Source organism: Vigna unguiculata, chromosome 1 (assembly GCF_037176805.1).
Source record: "Vigna unguiculata cultivar grain cowpea cultivar isolate G323 ecotype 2 chromosome 1, ASM3717680v1, whole genome shotgun sequence".
Lineage (NCBI taxonomy): Eukaryota > Viridiplantae > Streptophyta > Magnoliopsida > Fabales > Fabaceae > Vigna > Vigna unguiculata.
Window position 1 is genome coordinate 30,630,276 of NC_140792.1, and position 15,533 is coordinate 30,645,808.

Consider the following 15,533-nt stretch of genomic DNA (forward strand, 5'->3'; position numbering starts at 1 on the left):
TTCTTTTCTTGCATCAAAACACAACCAAGTCCAAGATGAGACGCGTCGCAGTAGACTTCAAACGGTTTCTCCACATCCGGAATTACCAATATAGGAGCACTCGTCAATCTCCTCTTTAACTCTTGAAAGCTCTCCTCACACTTGTCCGTCCAAGTGAAGGGTTGGTCTTTCCGGGTAAGCAAAGTCAGAGGCGCCACTATCTTGGAGAATCCCTCTATGAATCTCCTATAGTAGCCTGCTAACCCCACAAAGCTCCTGATCTCTGTGGCTGATTTAGGACTTTCCCACTTTATCACTGCCTCGACCTTTGCCGGGTCCACTGCAATCCCCTGGGCTGAAATCACATGTCCTAAGAACTGAACTTCATCCATCCAGAACTCGCACTTGGATAACTTGGCATACAGTTGCTTCTCTCTCAAAACACCAAGCACCAACCTCAGGTGTTCTGCATGCTCCTCTGGAGTCCTGGAATAGATAAGGATGTCGTTTATGAAGACCACGACAAACTTATCTAGGAAAGGTCGGAAGATCCTGTTCATGTAGTCCATGAACACTGCCGGAGCGTTGGTCACACTGAACGGCATAACCACATACTCATAGTGGCCATACCTCAACCTGAAGGTTGTCTTCTGTACATCATCAGCCTTTACCAAAATCTGATGATAACCCGATCGCAGATCTATCTTCGAGAACACTGATGACCCATGCAATTGATCCATCAAGTCATCAATTCTCGGGAGCGGATACTTATTCTTGATTGTCATCTTGTTCAGTTGCCTGTAGTCCACACACAGACGCGAACTCCCGTCCTTCTTCTTTACCAACAACACTGGTGCTCCCCAAGGCGAAGTACTGGGCCGTATGAACTGTTTCTCCATCAGATCTTCTATCTGTTTCTTGAGCTCTACCAACTCTGCCGGAGCCATGCAATATGGGGTCATCGAGACCGGGCCTGTCCCTGGGACTAGATCAATAGAGAACTCCACCTCTCTACTGGGAGGCAATCCTGGTACCTCCTCCGGAAACACATCCCCAAAATCCTGGATGACTGGTATCACAGACGTCGTCTCTCCTCTCTCCACCTCCATATGTGTGAAGATCATGTAGCACTGCGCACCGTCCTGTAGTTCCCTCATAACAACCTGGGAAGACACCAACTCAGGCTCCTCTGAGTCGGGAAACAACAATTTCTTCTCCCGATAATCGATCAGAATGCGATTGGCAGAGAGCCAATCCATCCCTAAGATCACCTCCAACTCCTGTAGAGGCAGGTAGATTAGATTCACCTGGTACCTGCGTCCCTCTACCTCCACTGGAAGCCTAGCATACAAGGATGACGTTCTGACCAAACCCGATGTCGGAGTAGATACTGCAAGTTCACAATGCAGCTCGCATACCGGCAGACCCAGACGCTCCACACAAGCAAATGACACAAAGGAGTGTGTCGCTCCAGAATCATACAGCACACACAAAGATTCACCTGCTATCATGCATCGACCTATAACAAGATTACCTGAGCCTGCAGCCTCTGCTCCGGTCATGGCATATACCCTGCCTGTCGCTTGAGGCCGGTTGCCTCTATCTCTCCGCTGGTGCTGGTGAGGAGTCTGAACTGGAGGGCGTGCTGCTGCCCTAGCAAGGGTGGGACAATCCTTCCTAAAGTGGTCTTCCTTGCCACAGTTGTTGCACCGATGGTAACCCTCCATACGCGGGCAAGCACTCCTCAGATGAGGGCCCCCACATATGTAGCACTGCACTCGACCCTGCTGGGGAGGGATACCCCTAGACCCCTAAGGCTGATGAGGAGGTCTGTCATACGGTCTCCTCCGCTCCTCATGTCTGGGCCTGGACCCAGATGGTCCATCGATCCTCTGAGGTGGCTATGGCTGCTGTGGGCGCTGACCTTCCACCTCACGCTTCATCTTCTCCATTACTTTGGCCTTCTCTACCAGAGCAGCAAAATCCTTGATGGATAAGGGTGCCACCATCAAGCAAATATCACCGCGAAGACCGTTCTCGAACTTACGGCATCGCCATTCCTCATCGAGTGGCAAGGTGTAGAAACGGCTGAGGTGTTTGAACCTCTCAGCATACTCTGTGATAGTTTTCCCTCCCTGGGTCAACTGGAGGAATTCCACCTCCTTAGCGAACCGGATGCTGTCAGGAAAGTACTCGGAGAGGAATCTCTCCCTGAAAATCTCCCAGGACACTGGCTCATCCCTCTCCTCCAGGATGGATCGGGTGCTGCTCCACCAATGCTCCGCCTCCCCCGTGAGCATGTACACGGAGAACGCCAACCTGTTCTCCGTAGGGCACATCTTCGCATCATAAATGCGCTCCAGGTCCTTCAGCCATTGATCTGCGGCATCAGGACTAGTCTTCCCGTCAAACTTCGCCGGGTGGTGCTTCAGAAAGTCCTCCAGACTCCACTCCCTAACTGCAGGTCGTGGTTCAGCACCAACCACAGGGGCAGCCGCCCTGTTCTCCTCTAGTTGGCGGAGGGCCTCCATATGCTGCCGATGAGCATCCTCAGCAGCTATCCTCGCAGCCTCCATTTGCTGCATCACAGCCTGTTGCTGCTCAAGCGACGCCGCCTGTCGCTGCATGGATGCCTCATGCTGCTGCATCATCACAGCACTCTGCTGTGCCATCGCTGCTACCATCGCCTCTATGGCTCTGGCGATATCTGGTGCGTCCCCCTGGGATGATTGAGAAGCTCGACGAGGAGGTGCCATAGTCCACTGGCACATAGAAAATCACTTGGTTAGGTTTGATAAGGCAAGAATTTAACTAAGAACACTCAGAAGACACAAAGAAAGCTAAGCGGGCAACCCAAGTCCACAGACCTAAGGAATGACCGCTCTGATACCATAAATGTAACGTCCCATTTAATTTATAAACGCAATTAAAGGAAACGCCACACATAAGATAGAATAACAACATAGCCCCGGGGTTCTCAACATCACCCCTACAAAACTAGGCACACCATGATGCCAACAAAAGCAGGATAACGGTCTAACTAAAAGTTTACAATGTAATAACCACGAATATAGGGGTCATAGCCCTAAAGAAAGCATGAAGGAAAGAAATATGGAATCCAGCCCAAATGGCTAAGCTACGGAATCGTCGTTCCCTTGTTGACCACGAGAATCTCGCCCATCTGCTCCCATCAATCAAATTGATGATCATCGCAAGAAAGAACAGCCACATACAACACAGCCATGCAACAAAACGGGTAAGCTAGAGCCAACACACATACATCATACAATCAAATACATTATCATCATCTCATATCCATGTAACAGCCAAGCATGTTATGACTCTTATTCAATACACTACGACTCAACTTGACTCATCCGGATATATATATATATATATATATATATATATATATATATATATATATAAAACTTGGTCGGATTCAGCGGATGCTTGCACTTGTGGTGGATACCTCTGCTCGACCCTGAGTTGCTCGATCCTGAGCTATGTAATACAAGTGTTACGATGAATCAAATCTCCCTCACCACAAGGTTAGCCCTTACTGGATTTCAGGCCTCCTGCTACTCTCACCACAGGAGTCAGTCCGCTCTAGGTGAGACTAACTAGCTCCTCAGAGTGTTAGGATGCAACCTTACCTTGAATCCTTACCTAGTTATACAGATGGGGCACCACCATGGACACCCACTAACAGGGACCATGGGATTACGTCCCGACCACTGAAGCGTAGCCCCGGAGGTCTCACCTAGAGACCCCAAGGAATTACACGCTGACACGGACCAACATTCATAAAACAGCAGTAGGAGAGCATCAAAGATCATGTTTGCAACTCCATACCCTTCCCTGAGATTTATTCCTCATACACATCACATTTTGGATCCATACATCTGATCATCACCACCCCATGAATCTAGGGCCTCATCTCATATCATTAACGTGTTCCTTTAGTTCCAAACCTCTCATTCATTTCACATGCCAATAACATACACAACCCGTCATACGCAATTCATGAATCATGTCAAATATACCTCATGCTCCATTATATACATATCACTCATCATACCATCATACTCAACCAAGACAGATCATTTAAGAACAAACAAACAGCCAATCACAACACTGTCTCGCCCAGCACCTCGCTCAGGCGAGTCCCCCTCCGCTCAGGCGAGGGCTCGAAACAAGGGAACAGGAACCACTGCGGGATCTCGCTTAGGCGAGATCCCTCTCGCCTAGGCGAGTGGTTCGCTCGCTCAAAAAGTTGAGCAAGTCGCCTGGGCGACTTATCGCGAATAGGAGGTGGGCGAGCCTTCGTCAGACTCGCTTAGGCGAGCCCGACTCGCCTGGGCGATATTAATAGTTCTCGCCCTGGTTCACCTGCAACAGATGCATCATTCCAAACCAACGAATCGTGCCAAGAACTCCACACATCCAAAACAATGATTCATCTATCCAACAACAACCAATCTCAAGAAAACAGTACATGAACAATATAACTCGAACCCTAACTTCCCGTACCTGGAAATAGGTTCGTAAAGGACGTTCGACGTGTAACCAAGGAGCACAGCAGCTCTAGAACTCACTACGGAGCTGAAAACAGAAAGTGCACGGAACAAGGCAGATTAGTACTAAACCCTAACTGCGAAAATACAAGGGAAAGCAAAAAGGGAACTCCGGTGGTCTAGAGGGGTACTTACGTGGAGTAGAAATTGATTCGGAGCTAGCTCGAGAGACTTGGGGAGGAACCCTAGCAGAGCTCTAGTGCGGAAGGGGAAGGTGACGGCTGCTAAGTTTCTGCAAGAGTGAGAGTAAGTGTGGAATTAGGGCAGACCTAAGGACTTTATGCATTGGGCCGGCCTTAGGCCCACTTACAAGGGCAGCCCACTAATCTTTAGGGCAGAAAATATAAAGGGGCCTTACAGTTACTATAAATAAAAAATTAAAACTGATCTTTAAAATTAACCATCATAGTTTTAGTTATAAAAAAAAAATTAGTTACTAAAAATTAACTACTTAGATTTTGGTTACCAAAATTAGTTTCTAAATTTGTCTCTAATTAATTAGAGATCAATTTAATAACTAATTATAATTTTTTATTTATAATAGTAATTTTTAGTAATTAAGAATTTTTAATTTTGTAAATTGGTATTTAAATTAATTACTATAATGACTATCTATGTTTGGTTTCTAAAATTTATTTATAATTGAGTTTTTTTTTTGTAGCGGTACTCTAAAAATTTTATTTGGTATTCTTGATGCCTATTTCCTTGAATTTCTTTTGTAATTTTCAATAAATTTGCAGTGAAATACTTAAAATATATTTTCGACATATTACTGCATTAGATCAACCTTTTTTTTCTTAATCTTAATAATAGTGAAATAAATTTTAAAATTTTGTATACCTTTTCACTTTGCTTACTCGTTCAAAGTGGCATTAGTATATGATCTAATATTGAAAGTGACTGAGCTTAAGGTAGTGCGTGTTTTATCTTCAAGCATGACATTTGGTGCACAAATGCAGAAGTCAATGTTCTAAATATAAATATGAAAGGAAATATATGTTGCGTCAAGTGTAATCCTGGATCTGATAATTATATTATAGTATGTACCTTTCATTTAGTTAAACCATAGGAAAAAATAACGGAATTTAGTTTATTTTATTTAATTTAATCCTATACACATTATCTTGTGTTATTAATCAAGTGCCAACTTGTGGTGTTTGGCACTAAAAAGCATTATACTTTATATTTACTTTATTATATTATATCCATGTGTTCTTTTAGTTTTTAGTGGTGTTCTATGCTTTGGTAAAAATATGGACATTCACTTTATTTTATCCAAAAATGTCTTCATACTTTAGATCTGATCTAATATTCTTGGTTCATTAAGCATTTTGAGTAAATTAAGTTGGATTTAAAATATGTTTGGGTTAAAGTGTGATTTAGGAGGTGAAATTATTAATGGCTATTACTTGAATAAGAGATGCTGTTAATGCATGTGTAAAATACTTGTGACCCTATTTTACAATTTAGAGTTAAATGGGTCCTAAAATACAAAAACCCAAAATTTTACGATCTCGATTTTACAATTGCAAGACCTATAATTGATTGAAAGTAAGATATTTGAATTGTAAACCCTAAATACCGCATTTTTTGTTTGTATTTTTTATTTGTTTTGCGGTTATATTTATTTTTTGTTTTTTAAGGTTAACTTTTTTGAAACTTTCCTTTTTCGGTTTTGAGGGAATAATTTTGTGTTTTGTGTACCCCTTTCCAGATTTTTAGGTTCTTAAAATTAAATAATCAATGTTATGAATTTTCATTTAATTTTGTACAGAGAACACTGTGCTTTTAAAATGTTGTTAGCATATTCTACTTTATTATATATAGTTGCATTCTTTGTTATTATGATTTTGATATTTAAATTATTTTTGTAGTTTGTTTATTATTGGAATTCTAGATTGTAATAAGTTTTCTCTTCAGAAGAAGATTGTCTTTCAAGTTGTATTTTCGAATTCATCTTTTTATTTGTTTTTTTCTATTGCTTGAAGGTTTGATCTTTGATGATTTTTTCATATTAAGCCAGGAAGCTCTACATTTGGAGCTTGGATTTGGTTGAGATAAAAAGTTTGCCATCAACCAGGCAACTTTTAGGGATTCAAGTTTTTGTTGCTTTATTTTCAAATTGTATTTTCATATTCATATTTACTGTTTGATTTTTAGCATATGATTCCCTTTTTTATTCCTATGTCGTTGTTGCGTAAGCCAATCTGTAGTAAACATTTTAAATATTTGTTCTGGTATGGTTTACTGTGTTGTGCAGTCACTGTTGGAATGTTCCAGAATCAATTGGGAACTAAGTTGGATAAATTTGCATCAACATATTTACCTTATTTACTAAATGTGGTTATTGTAGTATGCTAATAACTTTGCTAATTTCTATTGGAGTTTAGTAATGTAATATTCTAGGGTTGAACTTTCATTCAGAAAAAAGGAAGGACAATATTAGGTTCATGTTTCATTGGGATTAATAATAGTTTCTTAAACAACCGATAAGTAAATGCACGAACAAGTAGTTTTTGGAAAAGAATATCCTTTTATTCAGATGTCATTTCCACCTTTAGGCATGAGGAAGAATATCTTAATTTTCACAACAAGAATTTCAATAAATTTAAACAAATTGACGTGGTTGACTGATGGAATACAATTACTGTGTGAGGTTGCATTTTCTTTTATCTGATTTTTTTTTTACCGTTCATGAATAGTAGTTCTGGTGGTAACTGATATACAATTACATTACATTACTTTGAAACCTTTGGTTCCAAGTTTTCCATGCTTTGCCAATATTTATGTATCTCATGTAAAAAAGTTTGTATTTATGTGTCACTCATTATGTATATGTGTTTTCCAATAATAACGGCGATGTTTTCCAATAATATGTGTTTTATCATTGAAATTCAAACTTGAAGGACCAGGGTTTTATTCAATTCAGTAAGTTAGTGCCTATGCTCCAGACCAGTGGCGGAGCACCGTTGGTGCCCCTCCCAAAGTTTTCAATTTTTTTTTATATTTTTTTATATTATATATATTTTAATTTTTTTATATTATAGATATTAAAAAATATATTATAATTAAATCAAATATTTTATTTCTTTTATAAACATAATAATTAATATTAATTAATAATAAAATATTAATTAATAATAAAATATAAAATTAAACATAATAAAAGATAAAGAATAAAAAGATTTATCAAGATATTTTTTTATTTTTTTATTTATTATGGTTTGAGTTTCTCACAAATTGTTTTCATATTTCATTCTCACCTGTTTTTTCTTGTTTGTGAAGAGAAAAATATATATTACTTTTGCTCTTATTTATCCTCTGTCCTCTTCCTTCCATTCTCATGGAAGTAAAGAAGAAGATAATTCTTTGGTCTCAATTGATAGTAAAATATTAGTTTAATAATTTATTTAATGATCCTCTTTTATATTAATTGTTTATTTCATGAATATAGAAGAAAAAATATTGTACTGTGTTTTTTTTTATAACCGAATCTTAATTGTGGTTCCATTATATGTCTTGAGTTTCTCACAGATTGTTCTCACCTATCTTCTTATGTTTCTGAAGAGAAAAAGATCTATTATTTTTGCTCTCATCTTTCAGAGGTTTTCTTCCATTCTTGAAGAAATAAAGAAGAAGTTAATTCTTTCTTGTCTCACTTGATAGTAAAATATGAGTTTAATCAGCTTCTTGTATATTAATTTTTTATTTTATGAAAATAGAAAAAAAATTGTACTTTGTGTTTTTTATAACTGGAATTTAAGTGTGGTTTGATTATTATTGAATTTTCTTTTGACAATTTTTTAGATATGTGTGATTTTTTTTAGTTATTGTTATACTAAATTATATATTTAATTTTATTTTATTAGTGACAATAATTAAATATATAAATTTTTGATGTATTATTTTGACTCCTCCAACAATTCTCGTAAAGATCCGCCACTGCTCCAGACGATAAGAAACTGCTTAACTGTATGAAACCGGAAACAATTTTGCTCCTAAGCAAAGGAGCTACTTTAAAAGCAATTAAAGTTGAGATGTTCCAAAGTTGATTTGCATGTAACAAACATCTTTGGATGCGCGTGAAAAGAAAATAAATTTTAGACCTTTTCTCCATGTCTGTTGGTGGAAACGCAAATAGATTTTCCCTTTTTTCTTTTAGTTAGTGAGAATAACTTGAAGAAGAAATGCTTTGTAGTTTGTACTTTAAACTTCATATGTTGCTGGGTTAGTTTGAATGAATCTCCACAAACATGTAATTATACAGAATTAGAAGGAAGTTGTTTCTGATAGTTTTATGCATATGGTGGCAATATTGGATTGAATATGTGAACCAAGACGCGCTTCCGACCATGGATCTTAGGGGTGGCAATTAGGGCCTGGACCGTCGAGCCGACTCACAAAAAAAACGCGGAGCGGGTCAAGGTAGTGAGTTCGTAGGCCTGCAGTGGCCCGGCCCGCAAAAGTCTGCGGGCTGCACGGGCCGACCCGCAAGCCCATATAAATTTAAAAAAAACGTGCACTTGTGTAAATTAATTACTTTTTTTATGGACTCTTGCATTAACGTTTCAAATTCTTGTATAATTGAAAAAAACAAGTATTATGTATTTTTTTAATGTGCTAAGATTTAAAGAATATATTATCTATGTCATAGTATAAATATGAATATGACGAAAATGTTTAATTATCAATTTATCATCCAACTCTCTAAAGTCTTTACTTAATTTTGTGAACTTCTTAAAGTTTCTCAATTTTTAAACATTGAAAGTTTTATCATAAAAATTAAAAAAAAATAAAAAATAAAAAAAATCGGACCAGCCCGTGAGTCTGTGGACCAAGTACGGGGCGGGGCGGACCAGTCCACGATGTGCAGGCCTTATGCGGGTCGGGCCTAAACGGGCCAGGCCGCCCGCATTGTCATCCCTAGTGAATCTTCCTCATTTGAACATGATTTTACCAACTCAAGTGCTTTATAAAGAAGTAGTTTTAAGAAATATTATAATTAAGTAAAATGAAAATAACAATAAGAAGAAAACAAAACTAGTAATATATATATATATATATATATATATAATATTAAAATCATGCAAAGAACAAAAATTAAAATAATAATAATAAAATTTTAACATAGATCTTATATTTTTTGAAATTTCAATATATGTTGGATTATAATAAAAAAAATTCATGGTAATTGCATTAAAATTTTATATTATACTAAATAAAATTTATTTATGCAATTATAGTATGATAATGAGTAGAAAATAAAAAATAATTATATAAAATATATCAAAATAGTATTCAACATGATACAAATAAATAACAAATAAAAATATTAAAAAATTATCAAATGTGTATCTTAGAAATTGTGAGAACCTAGAAAATCACATTAAAAGAGTGACTGTGTTTAAAATAATGAGATCCTATTATTATTATTATTATTATTATTATTATTATTATTATTATTTTAATAATACACCGCTTATATATAAATAGAAATTTCATAAAAGGATTTCATTATTTAGAAAACACTATCTCTCTAAAACTCTGTTCTCTAAATTCTCTCTGACTTCTCTCTAAAATATCTTACCACTCTCTCATCCTTTTTGAAATCAGAGACCGCCAGAGTGATCACTGCGGCGAGATCTCCAAGTTTGTTCGATCAGAACCTTGAATTGAGTAAGTTATAATTATGCTCTTTTCTCGGTCTTTTCTTGAAAAGCCCTGCATGTGATATACTTGTATCACATGTGAGATTTGCGTACCTTGTAAAAATCCATGTTGATCAGTGGCTCTAATGACATCCTCTGATCGTGTTTCTGATAATTCTAGGTTGATTTGGGAGCATCGGAAGAGAAAGGGGAATTTAGGTTTTTGGCAGTAGATTGTGCGAGTTAATCAAGTAAGGGAAGCTAGTAATTGATTGTGCTTAAAGACTTCAGTGAGGTGTAATTGTGTATGGCTAGAACTGTTTGTTTGATTGCTGTTGGAATTTGAATTGATTGGTATTGATATATGTTGATATGTGAATGTATTGTATGAATTGAGATTGAATTGAGAAGGATGAATACTTGAGTCATAACTCTAATTGGCATTAGATTCCTCAATTAAAAACTAATTTGAAAACCTAGTAACTCTGCAAAGGACGTGCCAATTATACTCATGAAAGCAGGTAACAAATTCCTCAAGAAAACCAAATCTGTGTTGTTTTCTGGTGTGAAGCTGAGCCTCAGAATTCAAGGCTAAGCGTTAAAAAATGCGAGAGGATCAACGGTGAGCGCCAACCCAACAGTTCCTAGCATTGAAAAATGCGAGAAGAATGGCGTTGAGCGCCAGCCGAGCAGTGCCTCAACGCTGGGACCTCTGCAGGTCTGGAACAAAAATTAAATCCCAAGGCTTAGCACTGGATCTGAGGCTAAGTGGTGAAATTTGCGAGACGAATGGCGCTTAGCGTTGGAACTAGACGCTAAGCGTTGAATTACCATGTCTCATATGTTTGTTGTTTTGACATGTTTCATGCACTAAATGATTGAATATGACTTTTATGATTGTATTTATGTATATTGGATAAGATTTGATGAATGAGGGTCTATTTTATGTGAATTATGGAAGAGTTTCGTGGAGAAATTCTAAATGTAGATGAGGTAGTGTATGCAAGGACATAATGACTCAGTTTTGGTTGGTATCCTGACGCTCCAATAACCATTAAGGCTCATGTAGAGTATAATGAGTTATGTCGTGAGGAGTAACAAGAGGTCTTAGCCACTAGACTCGATCAAGTCTTTGGCGCGAAGGAGACTTACCTGGTGTGATGATTGGGTGATAACCCCTTGAGGCCAAACTCTGTAGAGATTGGGAATCATACATTGGTGCAAACCACCAAGAGGTCCGATGTTAATTGCATATATCCCGATAATTGAGTTTAGAGTTGCCTGGCGTATGAGGTGTTGGAATGTTCTTGTTTGAAATTGTGATGATTGATTGTTACTTTGCTCTTACTTTAATTTAACCTTCTTTAAATCATTATTAGCTTACCCTACGTGTTCTATGTTGTCTACCCTTGTTTTATTCTTTGCAATGATCACTTAAATGTGTGAGTAGAGGAGGTTACAGGTGGAGAGATTTCGCGTGGTGTTGATAGTAGGACTTAGCAGTAGTATCCAAAGGTCCTGTAGATAGGTATGTTTTGTAGTAAGTAGTTAGAATTTATCTTCCCTTTCTACTAGTGGTCTTGTACATATAGTATTATCATTACTCAGTTTTTGGATGATTGTATAAGATTATACTTAACTTCCATGCTATATGCTGTGGACTATCACTATATAATGCTTTATTTAGTTGTTTAAAAGTTATTAAATGAGATGTTACAGAAACAATTTCAGAGACTATTAAATGAAAACACATAAAGGAAAACAAATGTATAATTAAGGATATGATAAGATGAAAAATACCTTAGAGATATAAGAAAAAGTTTCAAATATCAACATAGTCCATAGAGAAAATAGCGAAACAAAAGTGTTCTCCAAATGAAACAAAAATTAATAATAATAATAGAGTAAAAAAGATAAATTTTTTATATTACCTAGTAAATGAAAAGATTATGCTATTGAACACTTAAATTGAGAGTGTTAAACATTTTCATGTGAAAGAAAAATATACAATAAATAAAAATATTTAATTGACATACATCATTTAAAAATAATTGCATCTAAGATTATAATAAGATGAAAAATATACTTGGAGATGAGAATAAATTTCATGACAACCCAAACAATTAAAAGGAATAAAAAATAGAAAGTGTGTAGTAATATATATATATATATATATATATATATATATATATATATATATATATATATATAATGTTACTTAATTGATAATGAATATTTTAATAATTTAAACAGGGACGGGGAAATGGCAGGGACGGATATTATGGCGGTATGGGTATGAGGACGAGACAGATATGTACATCCTCATACCCAATCGAAAAAGTCGAGGATTCCTCGTATTCATACCTATACCCAGTCAAAATGTTTATAGATATACATACTATTAAGAAGCTAAATGGTAATAGAAAAAGTTTAGTGAAGAATCGGATTATATCTTATAAATCAAAAAAAAAAAAAAACACATGACTTGAATTTTTTTTGTCTCCGAATTTTAACACGAAATTATAATTTATCTTTTTTTAATATTTTGATATATTTTGGTCTTAAAAAATTAATTCTTTTAATTCAATTATGTTAATTTTTTTTATGCGACAAATATATTTTTCAACTAACTTTAAAGTGAAAACATATTAAATGTATAAATAATTCAAATATAAATATAAAATACATTTGATACGTAAAAAAAATTTACATAATTGGGTTAAAAAATTATTTTTTTTAGTTTTAAAATTTCAAAATTAAAATATCAAAATATTAGACAAAAACTAATTTTAATTTCATGTAGAAAATTTAAAGATTGCAAACATATTAAACCTAAAAAAGCAAATCAAAATTTTATTGAGTAATAAATAAGATGTCAAATGCTATCTAAAACCAATCGTGATTTTAGCAATTTAAGACTTCTTATCAAACTCCTACCCATGTTTTGTTTATTTGCTCGAATACAATAAATATATTAAATAGAAGTAGGTTAGTTCAATCATCCATCATTATTATTATTAAAGGGAAGTGCGGGTGTCCTTACCTAAGGTATAATTAATAAAGATAAAATTTATACTTAAGTATGATATTTTATGAATTTTAATATAATTATTAATACAATTTTATTTTATTTAGAGATAATAATATTTATAAATATTATACAATTGTAATTAACAATTTATTTTATAAAATAATTAATTAATAAAATGATTTTAATGTAATTGTAATGTAATTAAACAAAATAATATTAAAAATATAAATAGTATAACACTGTTTTAATTTAAAAAAGTATACTAAAATAGCATTCAAATTAAATTTAAAACTCTATACAATAACGTTTATAATAAAAATCATATTAAATAATATAAAAATTATTAAATAATATTATATTTAATTGATATTACAAAATTAAAAAAGGACACATATCATTTAATTGACAGAGAATTAATAGAAAAATTTAAAAATTTAAAATATTTAATATGATAAAAGATTTTAAGAATATCTAAATTACAAATACTAAAATTAACAAAAAAAATTAAAACAACTTAATTAAATTATTTTTTTATATTTTATATTAAAATATGTAAACAATAATTATGTAATGTACAAACATGACACAAAATCAAACCCAACTAAAAATATTAAAAAAATATATATTCAGAAAAAATATTTTTTAATAAAATATCAATTTTAAATATTAGGACTTAAAAAATAATTTTAAATTTAATTAAAGTTGTAATTTATAAATTTATAAATAGAACCAAATGTGAAAGATCAAATGACTTGTTGTCTTTTTATCTTTGTTTTACAACAATTTCTTAATGATTTTGAAAAACAAACGAAACTATATTTAAATTAATTTTTTAAAAACTAAAAAGAAAATGCCATCTCCAACTCACCTTATCTAATTAATAAATGGATAATAATATTTTAACCCATTCTTTTTATTCATTTTTAATTTATCATTCTCATCATCCTTAGGTCATCACATCACATCATTATAAAAAATTTAAATAAAGATAAAAGTGATAGGTTAAAAGTAGATAAAAAAAATATATTAAAATATTATATTACTTAATAAATAGGCTTTTATGCGGCTTTAACAATACTAAATTATATATAAATGTAATAAATTATAACTAATAAATGGGCTTTTAAGTGGCTCACAGATGTCCTCGTCTGTGAGCTTTCTTTCTCACTGTCTTATCCTATCTCTTTATGTTTACATTAATGGGTTGTTGCTCCTTCAATAACATAATAAATAATCGGTCACAATCCACACTTTCTAAACTAATTCTCTCTGACACAAAAGTAATTTTCTGACCAAATTCTATTTGAAATACAATATACCATCAACACAAAAGTGGTTCCATCTAATAAAATACTTTATCCCCACACTTTTTTTACAAAATTACCTATATTTTTTATATTTCTATAACATGTGATTTAACAATATATTATTAAAAATATTTAATATAATTTAAAAAATAAACAATTAAAAAAATTTACTATTACTAATATTTAAATTGATTAAAATTATTCTAATTTAAATCAAATGGATGATAATTGACTCTTTTGTCTCTTTTCTACCTATAAATACCATCTAGGTGCATAGAGAAAACATAAATAAACAATAGAATTCTTACAAAAGTGTTTTGTTTCCTTATTTTTTTTGCTATACTATCTCTTAAATAATGGTGTTTATAAGGTTCAGAAATCCTATATTGCACTTCATTGTTGTATCTTGGAAGAATAACGCATAATATTGTGTCTTGTCCTATACAGTAAGAACGTTTTCTTTCTAAGGATAGCATTATGTGTGTCTCAACCCAAACTATTTCTAATGTTTACTTCATTTAGAATTTTGTTCTATATTCTTATTATTATTATTATTATTATTTGTTTTCGACTTTATAAATCTTTTGTTATTCATATCTATGTCTTATTCTTATTATTGTATAACAATAATTTTTCATTTTGATTAATATTTTCTTAACATTCTTAGAGAAAAAAGTTTTATTATTTTAGTTTATTCATTGTTATGCAAAAGTCAGAAACAAAATTATATAATAGATTTGTTAGGGATATGTTTAAGTCACTTTCATGTAAGTATAAGAAGTTTACATGTGATTTTTTTTTATATTAACAATATCAAATGAAATTTTGACTCACTCAAATTCGCTTATTCTCTTTTATATTTAAAGTTGTTTTTTTCTATTATATTAATTTGTGCTTTAACATCTTCTACTTCTAAAACATGTTTTTGATAAAGATATTTTATATCATGAAATGAACACATTTTAAGTGTTTCATGTGATAACATTTATAA